Source organism: Vipera berus (genome assembly GCF_964194415.1).
Source record: "Vipera berus genome assembly, chromosome: 1".
Lineage (NCBI taxonomy): Eukaryota > Metazoa > Chordata > Lepidosauria > Squamata > Viperidae > Vipera > Vipera berus.
The window spans coordinates 319,899,081-319,924,853 of record NC_138202.1 but is presented as its reverse complement, the minus strand read 5'-3'; the positions used below and the strand labels follow the sequence as shown (position 1 = coordinate 319,924,853).

At 37.6% G+C, this 25,773-nt stretch overlaps 1 protein-coding gene across 5 annotated transcripts in view; it reads left to right on the top strand.

Annotated features, from left to right (window-relative positions):
• The window catches only part of KLC4 (kinesin light chain 4), a 62,379-nt gene that overhangs the window by 791 nt on the left and 35,815 nt on the right, over positions 1 to 25,773 (top strand). Inside the window, exon 1 of one of the 5 annotated variants that reach the window (XM_081318897.1) lies at positions 583 to 600. The exons of the other annotated variants lie outside the window; for them this stretch is intronic. The gene's annotated coding sequence lies outside the window, so the exon portion shown is untranslated. Of the gene's footprint in view, positions 1 to 582; positions 601 to 25,773 lie in introns of those variants that run through there. 5 annotated transcript variants of the gene reach the window in all.

Sequence of the window (25,773 nt, the reverse complement as noted above, 5' to 3'; positions counted from 1 at the left end):
GGGCTGTCTCCTCTACTCCCCCACCTGTCTAAGAAAGTGATTCAAAACCGCTGCTCCTAGGGTAGGTTTTGGATTCCTTTGGGGATGTTGGATAAGGGTGATGTAGCTTTTAATTAATATCACAGTCCTTTATCCTCTTGGAATATTATTACTCTGAGCTGTACTAGTGAATCGGTTTAGAATCAGTCTGCTCCATTATTATTAATTTTTTTTGCAATATTTCCCACCAAATTTGCACTGTAAAAGTTGAAGTCTTTAGATTAGAACCAGGGATAAAATGATGAGTTGGAGATCATTATTCTGGAAGCAATAACTACATGTTCTTGTTTAGGTGTTTTCCTTCCCCGATTCTCTTCTTGCAAGAGAACCCTTTAATTTCTATATTTTCTATAACTACAATGCGTTAAAGTGAATCCTATGATCTAATGTTTTATAACTGTTACAATTTTACATTTCCTTTATATAAAGTTGCCAGGGCTATGTGATCTTTTGTATTGACTTCTGTTACAGTTCACCCATTAATCATTCAGATGGCTGAAGTTTTGATCTTTGAAACCAGTTTTGGGAGGAGCAGGCATGCTTAATTGCAAGGTTCATTGTGTATGTGCACTTTCTATATATAATCATGATGCTATTGCATTTGTGTAGCTGTGGGCTGTGCCATCCTGCAGTATGGAAATTTAATGGATTCTTCTATGCTAAAACTTTAGGCATCCCTTTAAAAAATAATTATTTTCAGTTGTAATCATGTCCAGAATTAGATATATGTAGTTTATATTACATGTGATGAAAGTTTTCATCTTTTGAAAGTCTTTTTTTAATGAAATACTAAAACAAACGATACTTCTGTTTGATCTTAAGTATAACTTTTTGTTACATTTAACAGAAGATGGAAGTGGTGATGGTTATCAGTTTTGCCATCTAAGCAAGAGTTGTCTCCCAACTCCAGCTGGCTTCTGGTACATTTATTATTTATTAAAATTGTTTGCTGCCCATGTCACCACAAAGTAATTACTATGATTCTTTTTTCTGTATAGGTTCTATATTGATACCATGGTATTATTTCCTGCCCTTCCAGAAATTGACTTTCAAATATATTGGTCTACAGTTCCAATAGCGTACATGTAATAATGGAAATGAAACAATAGTAATTAGAAACCAGTATTATTAGAGAGCAGCAAGGAAGTACTTTAATGCATCATACTTTTTCTGAAAATAATATTGAGCTAGAAAGGATAAAGAGATGAACTTGAATACATATACTTAGAGGATAAAATATAAATGATATAGTTATATTTGAAGAAAGAAAGATATAAATTAGATTACTTAAGCATTACTCTACCTATTTTGGCTTGCTTCAAAGGAAAGAAAGAAATAAAATTTGATTTTTAAAATAAACAATAGTATTGCAAAACATTGATTATTACTAAGGTTGCAGTCCTTAGCATACCAGTTAGTAGCATGAATGGTTATAATTTCAAAAATATTTTTAAATGCCAATTTTAATGTTTTGTTAAACAACTTGTTAAAAATGGATATAGCTTATCATGAATATAACTTCTAATTATAATCTGTTTGGCTTGCTAATACTGAAATAATAAGTTAACCAATATGGTAATTGATTTCTTCCTGAAAGTGAGAACGCAAAGACAGTAAGGAGAGAATTTGAAGTAATTAAAAATAATACAATTATAATCTTATAAACTTTATTGGCATTTTATTACAAAAAATATTTTAAAGAGTAAAACAAACTGGATCTGGTTTAACTCCTAATGACAAATATTAGTTTGTACCCCCTAAAAACATAATGTATGTCTCTGAATACTGAAGAATACATTCTTAGATTATACCTAACAAAAAGGTGGTTTGACTAGTAATTATGATTATAAAATCTTTTAAACTAGTGATTGTGATTTAATAATTACATTAAATCATTTCTGACCTTCATTTCTGACTTCAAATCTTTCAGGGTTCTTTTTTTTACTTATTCAAAAGTAAATCCAAAAATGGACTTACTTTAGTGCTTTCTGCTGAGAGGATAAATATAGGCTTACAGCCACAGTAAATTATAGCAGTCCCATGAATTGGCAGTCCTTATGAAATAAAGCAAATTCAATGGGACAGTAACTCTAATCCCATGAAATAGTTCTATAAAATATAATTGCTAAATATTAATATGCCTAGGAAGACACAAAAATAAATATAAGTAACTTGTTTGTAAAATACAAATAACTTATTAAAATTAATTGAAATATGAGGCTGAGGACTTAGGCTCTATAATTGCAACCTAAAATAAAACAGTAGACATTTAGATAATTTCTACCCAGCTCCTCAGATCAGAGGAAACAAACCCTAAGTTTCAAAGGGATGCTTGTATTTACAACTATAGCCCATCCAATTGTATCTTTCCAACAGCATACTCTTTTAAAATAAATATCAGTAACAGCATACCTGAATTTCAGTCTCTTCTTTTCTGTCAAAGCATTTGTGCAGTATCAAAGCTTGTGATCATTTAAAAATAATAATAGTTATGGTTTCTATTGAACATGTGTAAGGTGATTTTTTTATTAATAGAATTTGTGAGCCAAAATTACTGTAGGTTTCACTATTGTGTGTAATTAATTTCCAGCATTTTACAAGACAGAGGAAACACAAAAGCAAGGGAACATTCTAAAGATGCAAGGTAGTAGAAAAAGCAATATAAAATGAATTTTTTTAAAAAAAATTATTTTCAAGGTGATGAAATATAGTCTAGCTGGCATAATTCTGATAAACCATCTGTTATATTAAAACTTCAAGCCTAACAGATGTGGGGGTTAAAATGAGGTTAGAAGGAAGAATATATTGAAATTGGAACTAAGCACAGTCAAGGTTATCAGGAGATTGAGTAGGCTATAGTTTGTTTTTTTAAAACAAATTTTATTGGTTTTCCAGTTTAAGATATGTATATTTAGAAAGCATCATGGTGACTGGGTAAGATTTGTCAATCCAATTTCAATAAAGTATATCCATATCCTGTTATTAAATTTTGCCTAATTTTGATTTTAATTAAAGTATTCAAATTTAGCCTTTAACATCCCAGATAATATTCACAACCCAAATTTCCCTTATTTCATTACATCAAAAACTGTAACATCTAAAATATGCACAGTAGCTAAGTAGCTAAGCTCTACCTGATAAACATTGTCTATTTCACATCCTGATACATCTCACACTACAGATAGGACAGTCTATATTTTATCAATCTACATCTACTTATACATAACCAAATTCTGTTTTAAGTTTTAGTTAATTCTTAATTCTTAATTAAGATATTCAAACATCTTTTAACATCAAACATAGGATCCATAAGCCAAATTTCCATTATTATTTTTTTTAATTCCATTTATATCCCACCCTTCTCCGAAGACTCAGGGCGGCTTACAAGCTTAGCAGTAGCCTTCATTCTTTGTATATGCCTGCTTATTAGGGCTTTCACACACACACCCCAAGCGGCATTATTACAAAGTCAGCTTAATTGCCCCCAACAATCTGGGTCCTCATTTTACCTACCTCGGAAGGATGGAAGGCTGAGTCAACCTTGAGCCTGGTGGGATGCGAACCTGCACTAATTGCAGGCAGCTGGTGTTACTTAAGGAGGCATTAGCCCACTGCTCCACCAAGGCGTATATGTCAGTATACAAATTATAGTGTCTAAAATAAGCCTAGTAGATACATAAACACATTCTAGTTCCATCTCATAAACATTTTCTATTTCAGATCCTGATAGATCGCAGATTACTGAAGGAGTGACCTTGGATGGTTCTCTAAGAATTCATTTTTTAAATCTAACTCTTGCTTTCTTTTTTTGCCAATCAGGTTTCCATACCAAAGCTTTTAGATTGTCAGATAGGTCTCCCTTCGCTCCAATACATATTATTTGAATCAAAGGAGGTCATCTAACCATCAATAATCCACAGAAGCTAAACCATTTATAATCATTATATTTTTGCCCTGTTAATTCCAATCTCTGTATTTGCTCTAATGTCTTATCTTAGATCTTGTCTGGATTCTTCTTCCGTCTGGGTTCATCTGCTTTAAGTAGAAAGTCTTATCCAGTTTTGTAGTTAGTGATTGGCTATCCAGGCTTTTAACAAGCTGTCTCTGTTGATCTTCTGCGTCCTCTATGTTAGCATCACTATCTTGCACGTGATATACTTCTGGAGTTGTAGGCTCTTTAGATGAAGTCAAGACTTGAGTGTTACATTTTCCCATAGTTTGTTGTTGGTCCTTAGGGTTCTCTGTCTTAATGATAGTTCCTTGTACTTTTGAAGTTGTGGGTTCTTTGAATGGAGTGAAATTTTGAATATTAGCTTTTTCAATATCTTGTTTTTCTTCCCTATATTCCTCTATCTCAACAGTAATTCTGAATTGTAAGTTGTTTAGTTGAAGTCTGGGTTTCACTTTGTGGGTTGGAGCTGGCACTTAGATTTTTCAGTCTGGAGATAAATATCTCAATGACTTGTGGATTGTTTCAAGTATGAGCTTATAGTCAAGTGAGGTTTGTGGCTGATCAATCTCCATTTTGAAATAATTATAAATAGTCCTTAGTGGAGGCTAATTTTTAAACAAAAGTCAGTAAATCTTCACCTCCACAAATCTTAAAAGCTAAATTCACCTCCAGCCGTTTCAGGTTTTTATCTTTAGCTCCAGAGTATAAACAAGTTTATTTGCCAATAATATTCACTTGCTGTATCGGGCTTGGCCACAAGATGTCCCCAGAGTACTTAAAATCTTGTATCCTGTATTCTTATTTTTGTTGCCCTGTACACCGCCCTGAGTCCTTCGGGAGAAGGGCGGTATATAAATCAAATAAATAAAATAAGTAAATAAATAAATAAATAAAAATCCTTTTTAGACAGAGTAAATTTTATCAATTTTGGTCCTTTTACATATTTCTTTTTCTTTTTTCTCCCTTTTTTTTAGTCAAATAGAATAGCCAATTTCTGTGAGGATATGAATTTTGGGTCATCAAAAATAGAAAGGAAGTAAGTCCAATTAATTGATATTATTTTGTTGAAGGGTTTTTTTTCTCCTGATGTAGTCAGATGCCACCATTAAGGAGGGTGGGGAAAAAATCCCTTCCCCTTCTCCTCGCAAGGGGAAACAGATTCAAGAAGCTTTTAACAGGAAAAGGTAGACAGTTGGAACAAAGAGAAGGCAGGTCTCACCCAGTTTCTCCGCTATGCTTTCAAGTGCTTGCTTGTGAGTTTGGCTTCGGCAGGAAACGGCTAGAATATAGGCCATGGGAATGGCTGATCCTTTCTTAGTTCGGAGAGCTGCTCCAAACTGCTCCACCGTTGACCGGAGAGTCCTCTCCCCCGCTCGTCGCCCCTCCAGGGCGACTTTCAACCCCTTTACAGGGGTCGCCTGGTGAAAGAAATCCAAACGTTGTGAGGAACGATTCCCTCACACGTCTGGCCATGCCGCAATCTGGAACCGGAAGCCGAGTAGGCTATAGTTTTATTAGAGAAGCTGAAATGAAGGCAGGCAAGGGAATATGGTCACGCACATCAGAACCATCAGAAATAATCATGACCCATAGATTGGGAATTTCTAATAGTAGGGAGAAATGTGATTTATACTTAATCATAGATTTTTAAGAAATCTGAAACACAAATCCTTGCTCATGGCTTATAAGTAAATTTAGTTGTCATAAAAAAGAGAAAAACATAGATTATTCTATGAATTGTAGCAAACGACTAAGATAGAACGATGGTGTTCATTCTTATTTCACATATAATACCTGTTTGGGCTATAGTAAAGATCCAGTTTGGTGTGATTAAGGCATCAAGCTAGAAACCAGAAGACTGTAAATTGTAGTCCCCCTTGGGCACAAAGCCAGCTAGGTGACCTCAATTCAGTCACTTTCTCTTGGTCCTAGGAAGGGAGGCAATGTGGCAAACCACTTTTGAAAAACCTTGTTACAGAAATAGCAAGGACCTCTTCAAGCAGTCTGCAAGAATTGGACATAATTGAACAGAGAGAGAAAAAAATACTGTTCTTCAGTATTGACAAGATAATGTACTGTATTATATTTTAGGAGAAGGAACAAAACAAACTATTGATGCTGTCTTCTATCTAGAACAGACATGTCAAACTCACATGACATCGCACATCGGGACAATTTTGCCATTGCCGGCAATGGGGTGGGTACGGCTTCCACATGATGTGTCCAGCCCGTGGGCCAGCAATTTGACACCCCTGATGTAGAATATGTCACCCAAGGAGCTGTCTCATCATTTTTTCCATAACTTCCTGTTCTCCAGATGATCTGTGGACAATTGCCTGAGCAGCTATAAAGCTATTGACTTTGGCATCTATCATACAGATTTCAGAACTGAAGTTACTAAAAATGTGTTTCTTCAGCTGCCTATGTTGGAACCATGGCATTGAATAAATTGGAGTAGGGAGTGAAATACCAAAAGTTGCAGATGATACTGACTTATAGTGGCCAAGGAAACTTCAAACTACTCTGTAAATAGTTAATAGAATGCCAAAAAGCTAGAATTAGACTGAAAATGCTACAAGAAACAAAAGAAAGTGGAGGATTTGGACTGCCAGACTGGACGTTATACTACCAAGCAACTATTTTAACATGGCTTAAAGAATGGATAATGCTTAGAGATAAAAGACTATTATACCTAGAGGGGCATTACCTACAAATTGGTTGGCATGCCTTTCTGTGGTAGAATAAAATACATAGATACTTTCAAAACCACTTTATAAGAAATGTACTTCTTTCAGAATGGGAAAAAATAAAAGCAAAAATTTATATTAAGGTATCTAGATGGCTTTCAACAATGGAAGCTTTCGCTTACCCAAATTTAATTAATTACAACAAAGATGTGACTTATAAAGATATTTTAGACAATGAAAGAAAGTTGAAAAACAGACAAGATTTACAAGAACAAGTTATTGATCTATTATGGTGGCCATATCTGCAAATTCAAACAAGATATAAAAAAAGATGTTAAAACGACTTCCGGGTGGTAAGGCTCCGTCGATGGCAGTCATTTTTGACCGTCAGCTCCGCTGTTCTGTTTAAACTGCAAAAACAGCACCGATCAGCTGTTTTGCGGTTTGGGAATCCCCCCTTCGGGAGAAGAGGGGGGGTGAGTATTCAGGTAGAGCTCCCCTAGACCCCCAGAACTTAATCTGGGGGTTGAAGGGTGAGAGCTCCCTCGGAGCCTGAATTAACTCTGGACTTTGAAGGCTTTGAAACAGAACAGGACGCTGCAACCATCCCTGCTTTCAACATTGTACTTTGGATTACTTGGACGCAGGCAGAGCTGAGCGGGAGAATACAGAAACAGCAAGTATATGATCTTTGACTCTGGTTTAACTTAAAAGAAGGGGAGGAAGATGGCGCCGAATAACTTCTGAGAGAAAGCGTGAAGTACAAAAGAATAAGGAAAATAAAATAAAAGCAAGGGGGAAGATAGCGGATTTTTAAAAGTTGTAAAAGACTTTGTTTAAAATATTTGAAGTTGGCTTAAAGGTGATTTAAGAGACTTGGCTATTTGACAGTGAAGCAACAAATTAGTGCGGAAAAGTGAAAGTGAGAAACGAAAGTTAATTGGGTGTTAAAATGGCTTCCAAACCACCTAGATTTTCCGTCTCTAAAAGTACAGGGGCATTTATTTTTATTTTTTTATTTTAATTCCATTTATATCCCGCCCTTCTCCGAAGACTCAGGGCGGCTTACAAAGCTTAGCAGTAGCCTTCATTCTATGTATATGCCTGCTTACTAGGGCTTTCACACACACACCCCAAGCGGCATTATTACAAAGTCAGCATCACCAGTTCAACAATCTGGACTTCAATCACTGATGCCACCCCCTGCAACATCTGCACCCACATTAACATTGAAAGATTTAGTAGATGGTCTAAAACTTCAATCTGAGCAAATATCTGAGCAAGTGGCAGAGCTTATTAATGAGAAAAATAAAGAAATACGAGAGGATATTTTGCTGGCATTTCAGGGACTGACAGTCTGTATTGAGAATCTGGATGATCGTGTGGAAGAAGTTAATCAAAATAATTTGATATTGGAAGCTAAAGTCAGTGAAGCTGAGAATAAAATGGAAAAAATCAATGATGAGATGGTGATGATACAATATAGGGACATGAAGTTTGCTTTGAGGATTAGAGGTCTGAAAGAAAATCCACAAGAAAATTTGGAAGAAACAGTGGCAAAAGCTGTGGCGCCTATTTTGGGTTGGCGAGTTGAAGATGGTGCAGAGCCTTGGTGGAGCAGTGGGCTAATGCCTCCTTAAGTAACACCAGCTGCCTGCAATTAGTACAGGTTCGCATCCCACCAGGCTCAAGGTTGACTCAGCCTTCCATCCTTCCGAGGTAGGTAAAATGAGGACCCAGACTGTTGGGGGCAATAAGCTGACTTTGTAATAATGCCGCTTGGGGGGGGGGAAAGCCCTAATAAGCAGGCATATACATAGAATGAAGGCTATTGCTAAGCACATTGGTTTGTGCTTAAATTGTAAGCCGCCCTGAGTCTTCGGAGAAGGGCAGGATATAAATGGGATTAAAAATAAAATAAAAAAAGATGTTATATTGGAAATAGATAAAATATTTCGTGTCAACTCTTGGATTGCTAGGCAAAGAAAATTGCCAAGGGATGTGGTTGTTTATTTTACAAAGAGAACAATCAGAAATGCAATTATTCAAGCTTTTTATAACAACAGATTTAAAGTGGCTGATCAAGAGGTTTTAATTCTGAAAGAAATTCCACCAAAAATTTTAAGAAGAAGGAAAAAAATTGTTTTTCTGGCAGATGAATTAAAAAAATGACAGATTCAGTTTAGATGGGAGATACCAACCAGGATAGTGGTGAATTATGTTGGTACAAGGTATCGTCTTAATACAGTTCTTAAGGCACAAGACTTTTATTGTAATATACTGAAGGCAGGCTCACCATCATCCCCAGAAATTAAAAGGAGAGAGGAAAAAGAAGTGCGACAGACACAATTGGAAGGTACACAGCAAGATGAAGAAATCAGCTCGCTGATTTCAAAAGAAGTACAGCAAACTTTGGAAATTGCGCAGCCCTTGGTCCCATTAGAAGATCCAAGGGCTCAAAGAGTGACACGAGCTGCGACTAGACGCAAGGAACAACAACAACAACAACAACAGAAACAATATTCTACAATTACAACTCAAGAATCTACTTATACAGAAGCAGTGGGAGGAGCGAGACCAAAGAAGCAGATGTTTGTGAATCTGCAAGACACGCTCCGAAAGCTTCAAGTCGTAAAAGATGGCGACAAAGTTTCTGACATGGAATGTTAATGGTTTAAATTCACTGCAAAAGAGAAAGAAAATATTTCAGTACCTGAAACAATTTAAAAATTATATTATATGCTTGCAGGAAACACATATTCGTGTAGCTGATCAAAAATATTTGATAAACTCTAGATTGGGTATACAGTTTATTGCATCTGCTTCAGAAAAGAAAAATGGTGTAGTCATTTATGTGAAGAAGAATCTGACAGCCAATCTAATTGAAGCAGATAAACAAGGAAGATATGTTATAATTGAATTCTTAATAGAAGGAAAGAAAATACTTTTAATTGGACTATATGCACCTAACCAACAGCAAGGAGAATTTTATAAACTTCTACATAACAAAATAATTCAGTGGGATTATAAATCGTGTGTTTTAATGGGAGACTGGAATGGAGTGCTGGATACACAAAAAGATAAAAAATGACCTTTTAAAAGTACTCCAAATCACGCTAGATTGCCTAAATCCTTTTTTGACACGACAGACGATTTGGAACAGAGATGTTTGGAGAGAACGAAACATGGAGATTTTACTTTTTTTACTTTTTTTTCTGATAGATATCAATCCTTTTCCAGGATTGATTTTGTATTAATTACTAATGATTTTTTTTCTAGGGTTAAGAAGATCAAGATATGTCCAAGAACCTTATCAGACCACAGTCCAGTATGGATGGAATTGGACAAGGGGAAGGGAGATAGGAGATCATGAAGGTTAAATGAAAATTTGTTTAGATATGAAGAAAATTTGGAAGAATATAAAAAATGAGAGAATTTTTTGTTATAAATATGCATAAGGGTACACCCATTGAAATGGTTTGGGATGCAAGTAAAGCTTATATGAGAGGACTGTTAATATATTTGAATAATAAATATAGACGTAGATTGGAATATAAGCGTAAAGAATTAGAGGAGGAAATAAAGATGAAAGAGAAGGCTTTTATTTTGGATTCATCTAATAAAAGGCTGAAAGAAGCAATTAATTTGCTAAGAGGGCAGTTTGATATGCTGATGGCAGATCAGGTGGCAACCAATTTGTGATATGTCAAACATAATACTTTTTATAATGCTAATAAGCCAGGTAGATGGTTAGCTTATCTGTTAAGGAAAAAACAAAAATCACGTAACATACCGGTAGATAAGATAGAACATAAGGGTAAAGATGTGTTTCAGCAAAATCAATTATTTTTGTTAGGAATAATAGAAGCAAATTATGAGAAAGATTGTATTTATTTAATTTTACATGTACTAACTGCAGCAAGAATTGTATTTGCCCAACATTGGAAAAATGAAAATTTACCAACTGAAGAAGTATTAATTAAGAAAATTTTAGAGTGTGCAGAAATGGATAGATTGATTTTAAAGATAAAAGAGAAAGAAGATAGTGTATTTTAGAACATGGGATAATTTCTATCAATGGCTAGAAACATGAGTTAAAGAAAAAAGAATGTGGTATGTAACTTTGAATAGATATTAGTAAGAAGAAGACTATTGAGCGATTAATTAACATATTGTTTATGATAACTATTTCTTGTTAAACACACGAACCCAGATATTATGCTGTTTGCTAAATATTGAGAATGTTATTTGGAAAAGCCCCAACCCTAATTCTAATCCGAACCCAAATCCCAATCCCGATCCTACCTCATTCCTAACCCTATATAAAAACTAATAAAATTTATACAAAAAAATAGTTAATAGAATGCCAAATATGATACTATTGATTTGTGATTCACTGAAAACTTAGTTTTGTTACTTCACTAGCAAAAAAGACCATGAATATTGGAAATAATAATGATAGTTTCAGGTAACTGCTTTGGCCACATTACCCACATAGCATTAATGAGTAAAACTGAATTTTAATCACCATTGAATCTACACAGCTGAAGTGACAGTGTTATACATCAGAGTCTTTGTTTCACTACATTATTGTATCATTTGAACCTTGCCCTATTATAAATGGTTGAATTTTAGCAAACTACGGCTTTTCATAATGTAGATGCCAGTGTACAGTCCTCAAACAGCATACTTCAGCACATAAAGAAGGCATTAAGTTGGAGGAGACTGGCCTTGGGAGTTTAAGTTCTTTAAAGTCCAGCTTCATTATAGGAACCAGTCTGCTAGTTAAGTTGGTGCACAAGCACAAAGCGGTTGGACTGCTATAAATTCATGTTTCCAAAAGCTCAAGGGTCAACCTTCCCAAGGAGCTTTGGAGAGTTGCTATAGAAAGGACAAAATGAGATTGAATAAGAGATCTTACAATAGGAAATGGGTGGGGGAGGATGGACCAGTGGGAAAATCTCCTGCTTTCTCAAGGTTTCAGTGTACCGTACTATTAAATAGTTAACTGATTTGGAAAAAGTGAATTTATACTCATTGTCTTTGTACAGAAGATTCTTATTTGAGAGGAGAGCAAGAGGCGTGATTAATGCTTTAATTTGCAAGGCAAGCACATGGATTGAATTGTCTCCCCAGTGTTTTCCCTTTAGATAGATTTCTTTTGATCTGAGAATTCCTGTCATAACCCAAAAGCTGCCTATATAAAGGATGACTGATAGCTGTTTCACTGAATGCTAGCAGTGTTTCGAGATGTTCAGATTGCTGTATCTAGTATGATTGACAACTTAATTAGGTTATATTTCCATTTGCTGCTGCTGGCCATCCACCAGCAGCATGGCCTTGCGGTAGTAACAGATCCATAGGCAGGTGGTAGGATAATTTCCTCATGAGTCTTATTCAGCAGCATCACCCTACTCCACTCCCACTGCTGATGTAATTAGACGTGGCTTCCAGGTAATTTCTGTTCTTCCTAGTTCTTTGTACTTCATGTGCCTATGCCAAACTTCAGCAGTTGGTTTGTCTTTTAGAATTTATATAGTGAGTCTCTGGAACTTCTCTGGTCTATTATTTAACTAGCCTGGAGGAGAAACAGGCAGTTTAAATTAGACGTACATAAGTATAGGTCCTAAGTGCAGCTAAATCACTGCTCTCCTTTCGTGTGATACTGGCGGTTGCAAATTGCTGCAGGGTGCTGTGAATGGATCATTGTGCAGTAATCTTGTGGTGTGTCTTGACTTTTCATTTTTCTGAATTGCATACTTGAGCATATCTTTGTTTATCTGAATAACATTTTCTCAGATTACTATTACAGCTGTTTTCCCAGTAGTATAACTACTTCACAACCAAAGGATTGTAGTATTTCTCATGTTTTATTAGGAATTGTTGATGCAGGTTGACATGGTGCTGACAGCATATGGGTGCCTATTCCTGCCTAACAACAGAGCTACTATTGTTCTGTGCAGATTAGAGGCATTTCCAAGCTTGTGGAGATCTGTATGGTCAGCATGAATAAGGTATGTGTGGCAAATGGGCAACATAAATAAAAACAAAATATTCCCTTTGTGCTTTTGAGAGATTTCCCAGACTTATTGGAGCAGTCTCTCCTCTTCTGTACTTGTCTGGCAAGATTTAGCAGAGAACTTGGGGGTTTTTCATGCATAAAAACGTCTTCAGATTGCCTGCCTACTCTAATGTTAGGCTATCTGAGTGTTCCATACGTGGCGGGGGAATTCTGGGCATTGAGGTTCTCACATCTTAAAGCTTATTTCTTTTTTTCCATCCAGTATGGCAACTGAGTTTGTAAGAGGGAAGGGAGGAAAACAAATGCTTGTTCTATGGGGAGCACCATGTTGCTTGGTTGAGGAGCAGATGTTTCCACATGTTATCTCTCTAGCTCTCCAGAGCATCATTTGGGCTTTTGAAAGTGCAAATGGCCTGGAATTATACCATGCTACATACTTGAGGCACTTAGCATATGAAAGCCTAGCTCAATGTACTAGTACAGTATACAAAATTTGAGAGTAATAGACATACTGTAATTTATCATTGCATCTGATCTTGCATACATTCAAGGCATTAAATCAGACAGGATACATCAAAATGTAGGGACCTTAAGTATTTGACAAAGTCACGTTCCTATCAAGAGCATATGCTGTGGGGATTCCTTATCTGTACAGTACAGAAAACATCCTATTCCCCTTAAAGGCAATATATGGATCAGGAGTTTTCAAACTTTTTTAAGCTGCAGAACCTGTTAGTTTAAAAAATACTTGATTACACAAAGTTCCATTGATAGAAAATGAGTTATGTTTGAACATTTTTTTTGCCCGTACACTCACAGACCCCCATCAAGTTCTCCCAGCTTTTTCCTAGGATTCCACAAAAAACAGTTTGAAAAATCATGATACAGAGCATAGAAATAAGTCAGGACAATTAAAGGCAAGAGATATTGTTCTTTAACTTTTAACATTTCTTTTTGAGTATCACATCAACATCCAAATATTATTTTCTTATTTTACCCTTTATCTTGACATATTGAGTATTATTTCATATATTTGTTTTACAACTTTCATTCTTTTTAGATGAACACTTCAAACTATTTATTTTGTAATGATTACTCGGGATTGTAATGAAACCACGTTCTTTCGGAAACCATTAATCCTATCTTTTCTTGTTTTACCATATACATCTATTCCCACATCATAACCCACATTTACATTTCCTCTGGCATACCCAAAGCTTTCACTTACATTTTTCTTTTTGACAAAAATACAATTCTTGCAATAGAATGAATACCACACATTATCCTTTCTACTAACATTTGCATATCTTAAAATTTCTACATTTTCCCATCTTTGGTGAACATTTGTTTGCAGTGTAAAAATTCATGTATTTGCTCTAGGATTTTGCCACTAAATGTATAATTTACAACCATTCACTGCATTTTCCCTGTCTAATAATATAGTATATCGTAGATAAATGAGTTCTGCTTCAGTGGGCAACAGGGACATGAAAGGAGCCCTCAACAGGGCATATCCAAGGCAACGGTGATGTCACCGGTCAGTCCTTTCAACCCGGAAGCACTTCAGTGCTCCCAACATGACTACAGTAATAGTATTTGGGATCTCAGCCAACAAAACAGCATATAAAAGTGTATGTGTATCTGTGTTCCCAAACAGCCCAACTCTAAGGTTACCACATTTCTTATAGATTTTTTTTATATACACATTATAGAATAGAATAGAGCTGGAAGGGAGCTTGGAGGTCTTCTAGTCCAGCCCCCTGCTCAAACAGGAGAACCTATATTATCTCAGACAAGTGGCTGTATAGGTTCTTAAAAATCTCCAGTGATGGAACGCCCACAATTTCTGGAGGCAAGCTGTTCCACTGGTTAATTGTCCTCACTGTCGGGAAGTTTCTCCTTAATTCGAGGTTGCTTCTCTCTTTGGTCAGTTTCCAACCATTGTTTCTTGTCCTGCCCTCTATTGCTTTGGTGAATAACATGACCCCCTCTTCTTTGTGGCAGCCCCTCAAGTACTGGAATACTACTATCTTGTCTCCCCTATTTCTTCTTTTCTTTAGACTAGCAGCCAAACCCAAGTCCCGCAGCCATTCTCTGTATGTTTTAGTCTTCAGGCCTTTGATCATCTTAGTTGCTCTTCTCTGAATTTTTTCCAAACTCTTGACATCATTTTTGTGATATGGTGACCAAAATTGGCTGCAGTATTCCAGACGTGCTCTTACTAGGGTTTTATAAAGCTGTACTAATATAAAGCTGTACTTTGCGTGATCTTGATTCTGTGCCTCTGTTTATACAACCCAGGATTGTATTAGCTTTTTTGGCTGCTGCCACACACTGTTGGCTCATAGCCAAGTGATCATCCACTAGGACTTCAAGGTCCCTCTCACAGTTACTGTTTTTGAGCCAGGTCTCACCCAATCTGTACTTATACAAATAAAAACATCATACATTCTTTATTTTGTTCCCTGCTTAGTGTTGAAACAGTTGTAAGAAAAGATAATTATTACTGACTGGAAACCCATACGGACTTTTTTGCATAAAACAGAAAAAATGATATTACAATTTATGGTTTTAATAATTAGATAGGATTATTGAAAGAACATGAGTCATTAAAGAGGTAAATTTACCATTGTTCTTATAATGGCTGCAAAGAAAATTGGATTTTTTCTTTGATAGTAATAGTTAAAAGGTTTATTTCAATTTCATGGCAACATATTCCTTTTATTTCCATACAAATCTCTAAAATATTTCTTTTTTACTTCTTTCAATTTAATCCCAATTATTTTCAACACTTTTAATTCTATTCATTCTGCTGACGACTGACTCCTCACGAAGTCTTTTTTACCTTTCCAATTTTTTTAAAAAAAATCTATCAGAATCACCCTATGTTTTCTTTAAAATAGGGAGACTTAAATGTTTATTGCCCCTTTTGACCTACGTTCTTTCCAACTATTTTTTTCACAATATACACATCCAGTATCATTCTTTTATCCTCTTTTTCCCCCCCAGAAATTATTCTCTTACGGAGTTCTTGGTTCGTTCTGAGCTTGGTTGTTTGCTTGCAGACATTTCTTTACCTGAATATGTAACATAATCAATGCTATTGATGTGGAGTTTGCTTTCTATTTATATATAGTAGTTTGCTCTGGCGATATTGATGAACTGTGGTTTTCTCCTTGGTAGTTCTTGTTTTATGCTTGATTGTTTGTCTGGTGTTAATTGTACTTATGTGGGTGTAGGCTGCTGGAGGACATATGTGCTGGTCTCTTTTATTTCTTTCTTAGCTTTTTGTTGTCTCTTTAGAATGGGGTGTAAATTTGGTTTGTTTCTATGTGTCTTATTAATAGCTGATTTGTCTGCCAAGCTTCCAGGACTTCCCTAGCATTTTTGGATTTGACTTGGTCCAGGATGCTCATAGTTTCCCAGTTGAGACTGGTTGAGTCTGTTCATGTGTTGTGAGATTAAAGAGGTTTCATTGTGTCTTTTGCCTGCCAAGAGTTCACTCTGTCTATCCTACATAGTAGCTGTGACCATTATGTCCTTAAGTGTTCCTTTTCATACCTTGCATTAACCTAATTCCACAAGCTTCTTTGGCACTCTGTAACTTAATTCTTTATATCAGTGTTTAAATACTTCCACATACTCAGAGCCACTTTTCATTTATTCTATGAAGTGTTTATTTTCTCTTATTTTCACATAGAAGATTCATACAAGAATCTTTCTACCAACACTCTCCTTTTCTTCCATTTCTTTTGTTTACTTTCATGTCCACAGCTTAAAATTAAACAACGAAATAAGTAAATAAATACATATGCATATATATATATATATATATATATATATATATATATATATATATATATATATATATATATATATATATATATATATATATATATATATGAAAAAGAGAAGGTGCAGAAAAGACGAGTTAAAGGGGAAAAAAGAACAAATAGTTGAAGTGACTTTCATCCTTCTTTACATAATTAAAAGCAAGCTCATTATTCCGTCTTCCCTTTAACATTGCAATAATCACTTCAGCCCTTTAATATTTTTTCAATCATCAAATCCAAAAATCACCATTTCACTTTTTTCATTCAAAGCAAAAAGTCCAGTTTCTAGTCTTTTATAAAAGTATTATAGTTTTGTCTCTGACCAGGCAGGTCAACTTTGCCATCTTTCAAAGTTCTGCCATTTTTGCAATCCATTCCTCCATTGTGGCTATTTCAGTACCGGTATTTCTCCATCTTTGTGCAGCCTTGCTGCAGTTACCGCATATAAAACCAATCTTCCATAATCTTTTTCTAATTGACTATCCATAAATATTTATAAAAAGTTCTGGTTTTATCTCAATATCTTCTAAATGCTTTCTATTATCACATGTATTTGTTTCCTTTCTTTTTTTTCTTTTTTGCTTTTCAGAAGTCCACCATGCATGGTAAAATGCTTTCATAGACACAGTCCTATTAGAAATCAAAGAATACCAAAGTTGAAAGGAACCTTGGAGGTCTTCTAAATAACTCCATGCTCAAGCAGGAGACACTATAATACAATTTCAGACAAATGGTTGTCCAATCTCTTCTTAAAAACCTCCAGTGTTGGAGCACCCACAACTTCTGGGGGCTAGTGATTCAGGATATTAGAGGAATACTAAACAATCAGTGACTCATTGGATCATTCTTTCAGAAATATTTCCTTACCTAAACAGAGAAAATTATGATCAGGTGAGCAAAAATGCAGAGTGGAAGCAACTTCTCACTTTTTGCCAGCTTCCCATTGACTTTGCTTCTTAGAAATTGGCAGGGAGCATCAGAAATCACAATCACATGACTGCGGATAACCACAGCAATGTTGCAGCAGCCACAATTTTCTAAATACAACTGTTGTGAAGGTCCTGGAAATGTCAATTATATGGGAGTATTGGGTCCTGGATTTGTACACATTCTTTAAATTAACAGATTGGAGGTACTTGAATTTAAAATTGTTTATGTTGTGATGCACTATTTGGATTAATTGAGGATGACAAATAGATAGGAGGGTTTTAGTAATGTATAGATAGCTTTGACCAGCTTGTATTTATGTGCTACATTAGCTTTCCTTTTTACTTTGCTATCAGGTCACGTTTTAATTTTAACATCCCTTAATGTAACCTCCTGCAGTTCAGCCTGCAGTAGCTAGAGAAAGCCAAAATGCATTAGCAGTTGGGTGTGGTTGGAACTAAGCCATCTTTGGTATGAGAGGGCAGAGTTAATATTTACCCAGCAGTAAAGTAAAAGCCTCATGTTTCCACTCAATTCATATAACCAACAAACAAGGCTACCTTATACTTGGATGTTATAGTAACCTATCCGCTACATGGAGCAAAGTCTATCTCTGCCTTCAACTTCTTAAAGCTTTAGTTGTGCCTGTATTTCATCTGGGGCCAAAATATATTAGAACCCTGCATATCACCTGAAGCTGTGGTTTTTTTATGTCAGAAAGTCAGAGCAGTGGAAAACTGATGTATGTGTCTTGGTCTTGTCATGCCTTCAGATTTGAGGCTGCAGCTTCATGGATTTCTTTTTTAGTTTATGATTTTAACAAGAAAAATAAGGAAAGATAAGACTTTGCTTTATAAGAAGATGGAAGATCTTCTCATGATAGACAGAGATAGAACAATAACTAGAAACAGGCCTAGATTCCATTGCAATTAAAAAGACATTACTGTAATATCTAGAAGACAGCAAATAATGTTCCCACAGAACCACAAGGAACTTAGCAGCGTAACTGATAAAAATAATTAAAATATCACATAAAACCAATAGTAGCACTATAGTTTAAATATGCTAGGAGTAATAGCATCTCTTCTAAACCAAGCATGACAGATTAGCAAAGTGCATAGACTCCTTCATGATTATTGCCCCATTAAGAAATTTTATGTGGTCTAATATTCCATGAAGGGCTCAAGTTTAGATGTTTGGATGATTGATGGATTTTCTCACTGCTTAGTTGGAAGTTCAGTCCAGCATTCTTCAAACTAAAAGGAAATGTGCAATATCCAGGGATGACATTTACTGCCCTCATTGCTGATCATTATCCTGTCTTTACTGCCTTTGTTTCAAGTCACTGTGGTCACCTTTCTTTCCCCCCCCTTACATTTAAAGAGCACCTGTCATTTCAGATCCATCATGGCAGTGCCTGTTAGCAGGTATCCACTCACCTGCTGCCCGCCATGTCCCTCACCTTGTGCCACTGCTGCATTACCAGGTGTTCCATTAAAGTGAATGGGACTGTCGGTGAGTCAACAGCTGGTCAGAGGAGGAGCCGCTGCGGGACAGAGATGACAGTTGCTCTTTAAAAATTATGATTTAAATTGAATTGATTTAAATCAAGCCTTTTTACTAGTGATTTAAATCATGATAATTCCCCAGCATCTAGTAGACAAACTGGGTCTTTTAGGCTTAAACACTCCTTTGTGCAACTGGATTCTTGATTTTCTTACTAACGGGCCCCAATATGTGTGAGCTAGAAAAAAAATTTCTAACACCATTTTCTTGAGCACAGATTCTCCTCAGAGCTGCATCCTAAGTCTGCTGCTGTTCACTCTGTTGACCCATGACTGTTGTGCTAGGTTTGCCACCAAACATATTGTGAAGTTCACAGATGATACAAGAGTAGTGGGCCTTATTCATGATGATAATGAGGGTGCTTACTGCAAGGAGGTTGAGGTTTTGGTGAACTGGTGTAAGGAAAATAGCCTAGCTTTAAATACTGGAAAAACCAAAGAGATCATTGTCGATTTCAGAAAAGGCAGGCACAGCCACACTTCTCTGTGCATTAATAATTCACCTGTGGAGATGGTTGTTCTGTCCCAGCCTACGTACCTCCTTGTTACTTCACAAGGCAACCCCTAATTTAGCATTAGAGTGGATAAATAAACCCCTTTTATTGAAGTTACAGACCTTGTCAACAAACAGAACAGAGCATGAGCCAAAACAGGAAATAACTCACTGGTAAAATAAACAGACCATCATCTTTTGACACAAGTTCTTTGCAAACTGTTGCCTCCAGCAACCAGTCCTGCCCACACATTCTCTTTTTGTTATGCAGCCTACAAGGCATGGCTTCTCACTGCTTTCTCCTTCTCCCCTGGAGTTGACCCATTGCTACCCTCTGATTTACTTGTGTGACTTATCTAGGTTTACATGCCTCTCTGGTCTTTCAGCTATGCTGCCTCCGAGTTTGATTCATCCTCCCAGCACAGCTGGCTTTCAGCTTGACCATGAGTGGAGGGGCCAGGTTCTTCCTCACTTTGTAAGTCTTGTAACTCATCCAAGCCTCTCTCTGACTCTGATGGCTCCCCAGGCCCCTCCTCCTTCTCCTCTGATTCCCCGGACTCAGATGCCGGGATCACAGGCTGGCACGGAATCACAACAATGGTTACCAACATCAAATTTCTGGGTGTGCAGTTAACAAGTAGGCTGGCTTGGTCACTCAATAGTGAAACACTGGTGAAGCGGGCACAGCAGTGCCTGCATTTTCTGCGTCGCATGAGAAAAGCACATCTTCCTTCCCCTATCCTTCCCACTTTCTACAGGGGGACAATTGAGAGCATCCTGTCATATAGCATCACAGTCTGGTTTAGAAACATCACTTTGTAGGTAATGACCTACAAAGCCCTACATGGCATGGGTCCGGATTACCTACGGCAGCACCTGCGGCCGGCGTCAACTTCCCTCTGTCCAGTGCGCTCCCACAGAGAGGGCCTCCTCAGGGTGCCTCCGATCAGAGAATGTCGACTGGTGGCCCCCAGGGGGAGGGCGTTCTCTGTGGGCGCGCCAGACCTGTGGAACCGCTTGCCGGTTGAGCTCCGGATGGCCCCTGACCTTCGCTCCTTCTGGCGGGATCTAAAAACCTATTTGAGCAAGCCGGCCTGGTCTGTTGGGTTTGGGGGTTGGGTTTTAATATGGTTTTAACTATTGTATATATTGGGCATAATTATTTAATTGTTTTTTTAACTTTTGTACTTTGTATTTTAATATTTATTGCCCTGTACACCGCCCTGAGTCCTTCGGGAGAAGGGCGGTATAAAAATCTAATAAATATAATATAATATAATACTGCTTCAGACAGGAAGGCAGTGCAGAGAGTGGTGAGGATGGCTGAAAAGATTATTGGCAGTTCCCTACCTTCCATCCAGGACATAGAACATAAGTGTTGCTTGAGCAGGGTCCATAAGATTATCTGGGACACTACACATCCTCTTCACGACCTGTTTTCCTTGTTACCTTCTGGGAGGAGGCTCTGTGGTATCCAAAGCAGAACATTCAGATTCAGTCACAGTTTTGTTCCATACAGTATTAACCTTGTGAACTCTAAACCTTCCTCCTTCTGTTATATATTCAAGATAGTGATTAATATTTATATGTTACTTATATGTAAGAGTGTAGATCTATACATATGATGCATATAATATGCTTAAATTTGTGTTATGTATCTGTACACTTTGAGACCAAGCAATTAAAAATTCATTTTTAATGTGTACCATTGTGCCCACAGTAAAAAATGACAATAAATGTTATCTATCTATCTATCTATCTATCTATCTATCTATCTATCTATCTATCTATCTTTTGTTTTAACCCAGCCTTAAATCGGAGATGCCAAACTTGTTGGAAAACCCATAGTAGAGAAAGTTATATCAAAAAATGCTTCTGAAAAATTATTACTTGTACAAACATTTGGATAGATCTTTAAGCAACAGGTAGAAAGCAGAACTATTTAACTTGTTTTTTTGCATCTGTCTTTACACAAAGGGAAAAAACAGTCCAACCTACCAAAACCAGTGCCATAAAAAACAGAATAGAAATGCAAGTTAAGATAGGCAAGAAAATGGTAAGTGAGCACCTGTCCAGCCTAGACGAGTTCAGATCACCAGGACCAGATGGATTACAACCCAAAGTTCTCAAGGAACTGGCAGACGTGATCTCAGAACCACTGAACTATATTTTTCAAAGATCCTGGAGCACTGGGGAACTACCAGAGGACTGGAAGAGAGCTGATATAGTTCCCATCTTCAAAAAAGGGGAAAAAATAGATCCAGGAAACTACAGACCTATCAGCCTGACCTCAATAACTGGGAAGACTCTGGAAAAGATAATCAAACAACAAATCAGCGAACACCTTGATGCGAACAAAGTCATCACTAAAAGTCAACACGGGTTTGTCAAAAACAGATCATGCCAGACAAATCTTATTGCATTCTTTGACCAAGTGACAAAATTAGTGGACCAGAGGAATGCTGTAGATATAATTTACTTGGACTTCAGTAAGGCATTTGATAAAGTAGATCACAACGTACTACTTGATAAGATAGAAAAATATGGGTTAGATAGCATCACCACCAGATGGATTTGTAGCTGGCTGACAGGCCGTACTCAGCGTGTGGTCCTCAATGGAACTGCATCTACATGGAAGGAAGTGTGTAGTGGGGTGCCCCAGGGCTCTGTTCTGGGCCCAGTGCTCTTCAACATCTTCATTAACGATTTGGATGAGGGGATAGATGGTGAACTCATCAAATTTGCAGACAACACCAAGCTGGCAGGAGTAGCCAATACTCCAGAAGATAGGCTTAAAATACAGGAGGATCTGGACAGACTCGAACACTGGGCACTATCTAACAAAATGAAATTCAATGGTGAAAAAAGCAAGGTTCTACAGGCAGGAAAAATCAAATGCACAGGTATAGCATAGGTGGTACCTTGCTCAATAGTAGTAACTGTGAGAGGGACCTTGGAGTCCTAGTAGACAATCACTTCAATATGAGCCAGCAATGTGCTGCAGCTGCCAAAAAAGCCAACACAGTGCTAGGCTGCATTAACAGGGATAGAATCAAGATCACGTGAAGTACTAATACCACTTTACAACACCTTGGCAAGGCCACACCTAGAATACTGCATCCAGTTTTGGTCACCACGATGTAAAAAAGATGTTAAGACTCTAGAAAGGGTACAGAGAACAACAAAGATGATTGGGGAACTGGAGGCTAAAACATATAGGGAACGGTTGCTGGAATTGGGTATGTGTAGTTTAACGAAGAGAAGGGTGCGGGTGACATAATAGCAGTGTTCCAATATCTCAGGGGCTGCCACAAAGAAGAGGGAGTCAAGCTATTCTCCAAAGTACCTGAAAGCACGACAAGAAGCAATGGATGGAAACTAGTCAAGGAGAGAAGTAACCTAGAACTAAGGAACAACCAGTGGAACAACCTGCCTCCAGAAGTGGTGAATGCTCCAACACTGGAAGTTTTTAAAAAGAGACTGGACAGCCATTTGCCTGAAATGGTATAGGGTTTCCTGCCTGAGCAGGGGGGGTTGGACTAGATGACCTCCAAGGTCCCTTCCAACTTTCTTCTTCTTCTTCTTCTTCTTCTTCTTCTTCTTCTTCTTCTTCTTCTTCTTCTTCTTCTTCTTCTTCTTCTTCTTCTTCTTCTTCCAACTTTCTTCTTCTTCTTCTTCTTATTATTATTATTATTATTATTATTATTATTTATTATTATTATTTATTATTTATTATTATTATTTGTATTTAGGAAGAGAATCTTATATTCTCCAGCATGATAGATGGAGAATCCACAAATGGGTTAACTCTGTCTTCCTGCCCAATCAGACTAAGTCAGTCAAACTTGCCACGCCTCTCCTGGGCCAGGACACCTCCCAGTCACGACTTAGTCTGTGCCCAGAATAGGCATAATTTTGGCTCCCAGAATCTTGCTGAGTCATCTCTTCTGAGTAATTGAGCAGGCCTACAACAAACAGCATCTATGATTCCACTTGGAAGAGTTTCTGTAGTTGGTGTGCAAAGAACCAGTTAGATCTTTCGGCTATTACTACCCTGAAGATCTTGGACTATTTATTGGAGGGGCTTAACAAGGGTTTGGTGCTCAATACCATCCGCCAACAAGTAGCAGTTCTCTCCACCGTATTTACATGGGGCAATTCAGAGGCATTGGCTCAACATCCTATGGTACACTCATTTCTCAAAGGAGCGACCAACACCAAACCTCCAGTGGTTCACCGGTATCCCTCTTGGGATTTGTCACGGGTCTTGCAGGCCCTTTCCTCCATTTGAACCCATCAGGACCTGTACTCTGCAGTTCTTGACAATTAAGGTGGCCTTCTTGATAGCCGTCACGTCGGCTAGACGCATTTCTGAATTGGCAGCTCTCTGTTTTTCATGCTGACAGGGTGGTCCTTCGATTGGATCCCTCCTTTAGTCCTAAGGTCAATACCTTGTTTCATAGAGCGCAGGAAGTCAATTTTGCCGGATTTTTGTCCTCATCCATCTCATGGCTTGGAACGGCAATGGCACACTCTGGACGTCCGCAAGGCTTTATGCCACTATATTAAGCGGACAGTGTCTTTTCGCAAGTCGGAAGCCCTCTTTGTTTCCTTTCAACCCTCTACTATGGGCCGGAAGGTTTCTGCCTCCACTATAGGCAGATGGATCAGGGCTTGTATTGCAGGGACATACCAATCTCATTCCCTGTCAGTTCCCAGGCGTATCACTGCTCACTCTACTCTTAGTGCTGCAACTTCTGCGGCTTGGGCGACACAGGCGTCCATTGAGGACATTTGTAGGGTGGCAACATGGTCCTCGCCTTCCCTTTTCGTGAGGCATTATAAACTGGATAGGTTTGCCTCCGCAGACAGCTCATTTGCCTGGAGAGTGCTACAACAACTAGTGCCACAGGGTGGGACACAGGCCCAGACTGATTCCCTCTCATATTGACAGGGCAGCTTTGGTATGTCCCATTTGTGGATTCTCCATCTATCATGCTGGAGAAGGGGCGTTGTCTTACCTGAACGCCTTTTCTCAGCATGATGATGGAGAATCCACACCCGCCCCTTAGTGTCCGTCAGGTCCTGTGTCAAGGGTATGGGAGCCAACACGTCGGACTGTCGTCATTTGCTTCACCTTCGTCATGACTGGGAGGTGTCCTGGCCCAGGAGAGGCGTGGCAAGTTTGACTGACTTAGTCTGATTGGGCAGGAAGACAGAGTTAACCCATTCGTGGATTCTCCATCTATCATGCTGAGAAAAGGTGTTCAGGTAAGACAACGCCCCTTCTTCTTTTGTATATCTTCATTTTGCAGCATTCAGGTTTTTTTCCTATCATTTTGTGATCATCCTACCTTCTTTTGCAAAGTTGCTTGCTCCAGACACTTTTATTGCCTTTTCTAAGGCAGATCCAAAAGTTACAAAAAATGGAAACTTTTCCAGATTACCAGATCTTATGAGAACTGATGGTAAATAAGTGTTAGGAGGGGAAGTAGAAAAAGTGGACATGTTGATGTCTGTGTATAGTATTTAAAGCAAAATGTAAGCACAGGTTGCAGACATTTTGGAGACATTCATATGAGGTTCTACTAGAATAGTTTCAGCTTGCTTTTAGGAGCCTCCCAAGAAATGCTAGGTAGAAGAGAAAATTGTACAATGGCTGATTTCTTATTTTTTTAGAATAACAAATGGAAATATAGTGCCCATGGATTGGAATTAGACCAAACATTTGTACTTTTATTTTTTTACTGTTTCCTATCCAAATGGAACAATGAAAATAAGTTATGCAAAGGGTGTCAGGCCTCTGCCCATCTGGCTGCTCATCAGCAGGAAACTCTCAAACATGGACAGAATGGGACCACATCTGGTGTGACAGGAGAAAGCAGCAAAAGAAAGTTCGAGTTTGAAATTAAGCTGGAGCCAATCAGAGTCTGAGGAGAAAAAAAAATCTGAAAAAAAATCCCCAAAGCATCCCTATGGAAGAGGCATTTTTGCAGCAGCATGCAAAGCTTTGACTGCTTCATTCTTAAACATAATGTGGCCCAGAATAGACAGAGCTTGTCTTAAAGGATTGGAGAGGTTTCTAGAAGCCATGCTTTGCCTACCTTGTTCAGAATTTCTGATTTATTGTAGAGGTAGTCAGCTTCTAAAGGTCATCACAAAACAACACCCAGCATAATTTTCAGTTCCAAGACTAGGCTGCATATAGGCTCCCTTAAGTATTCTTGGAAAATAAACATGGTGGGTGAGTAACAT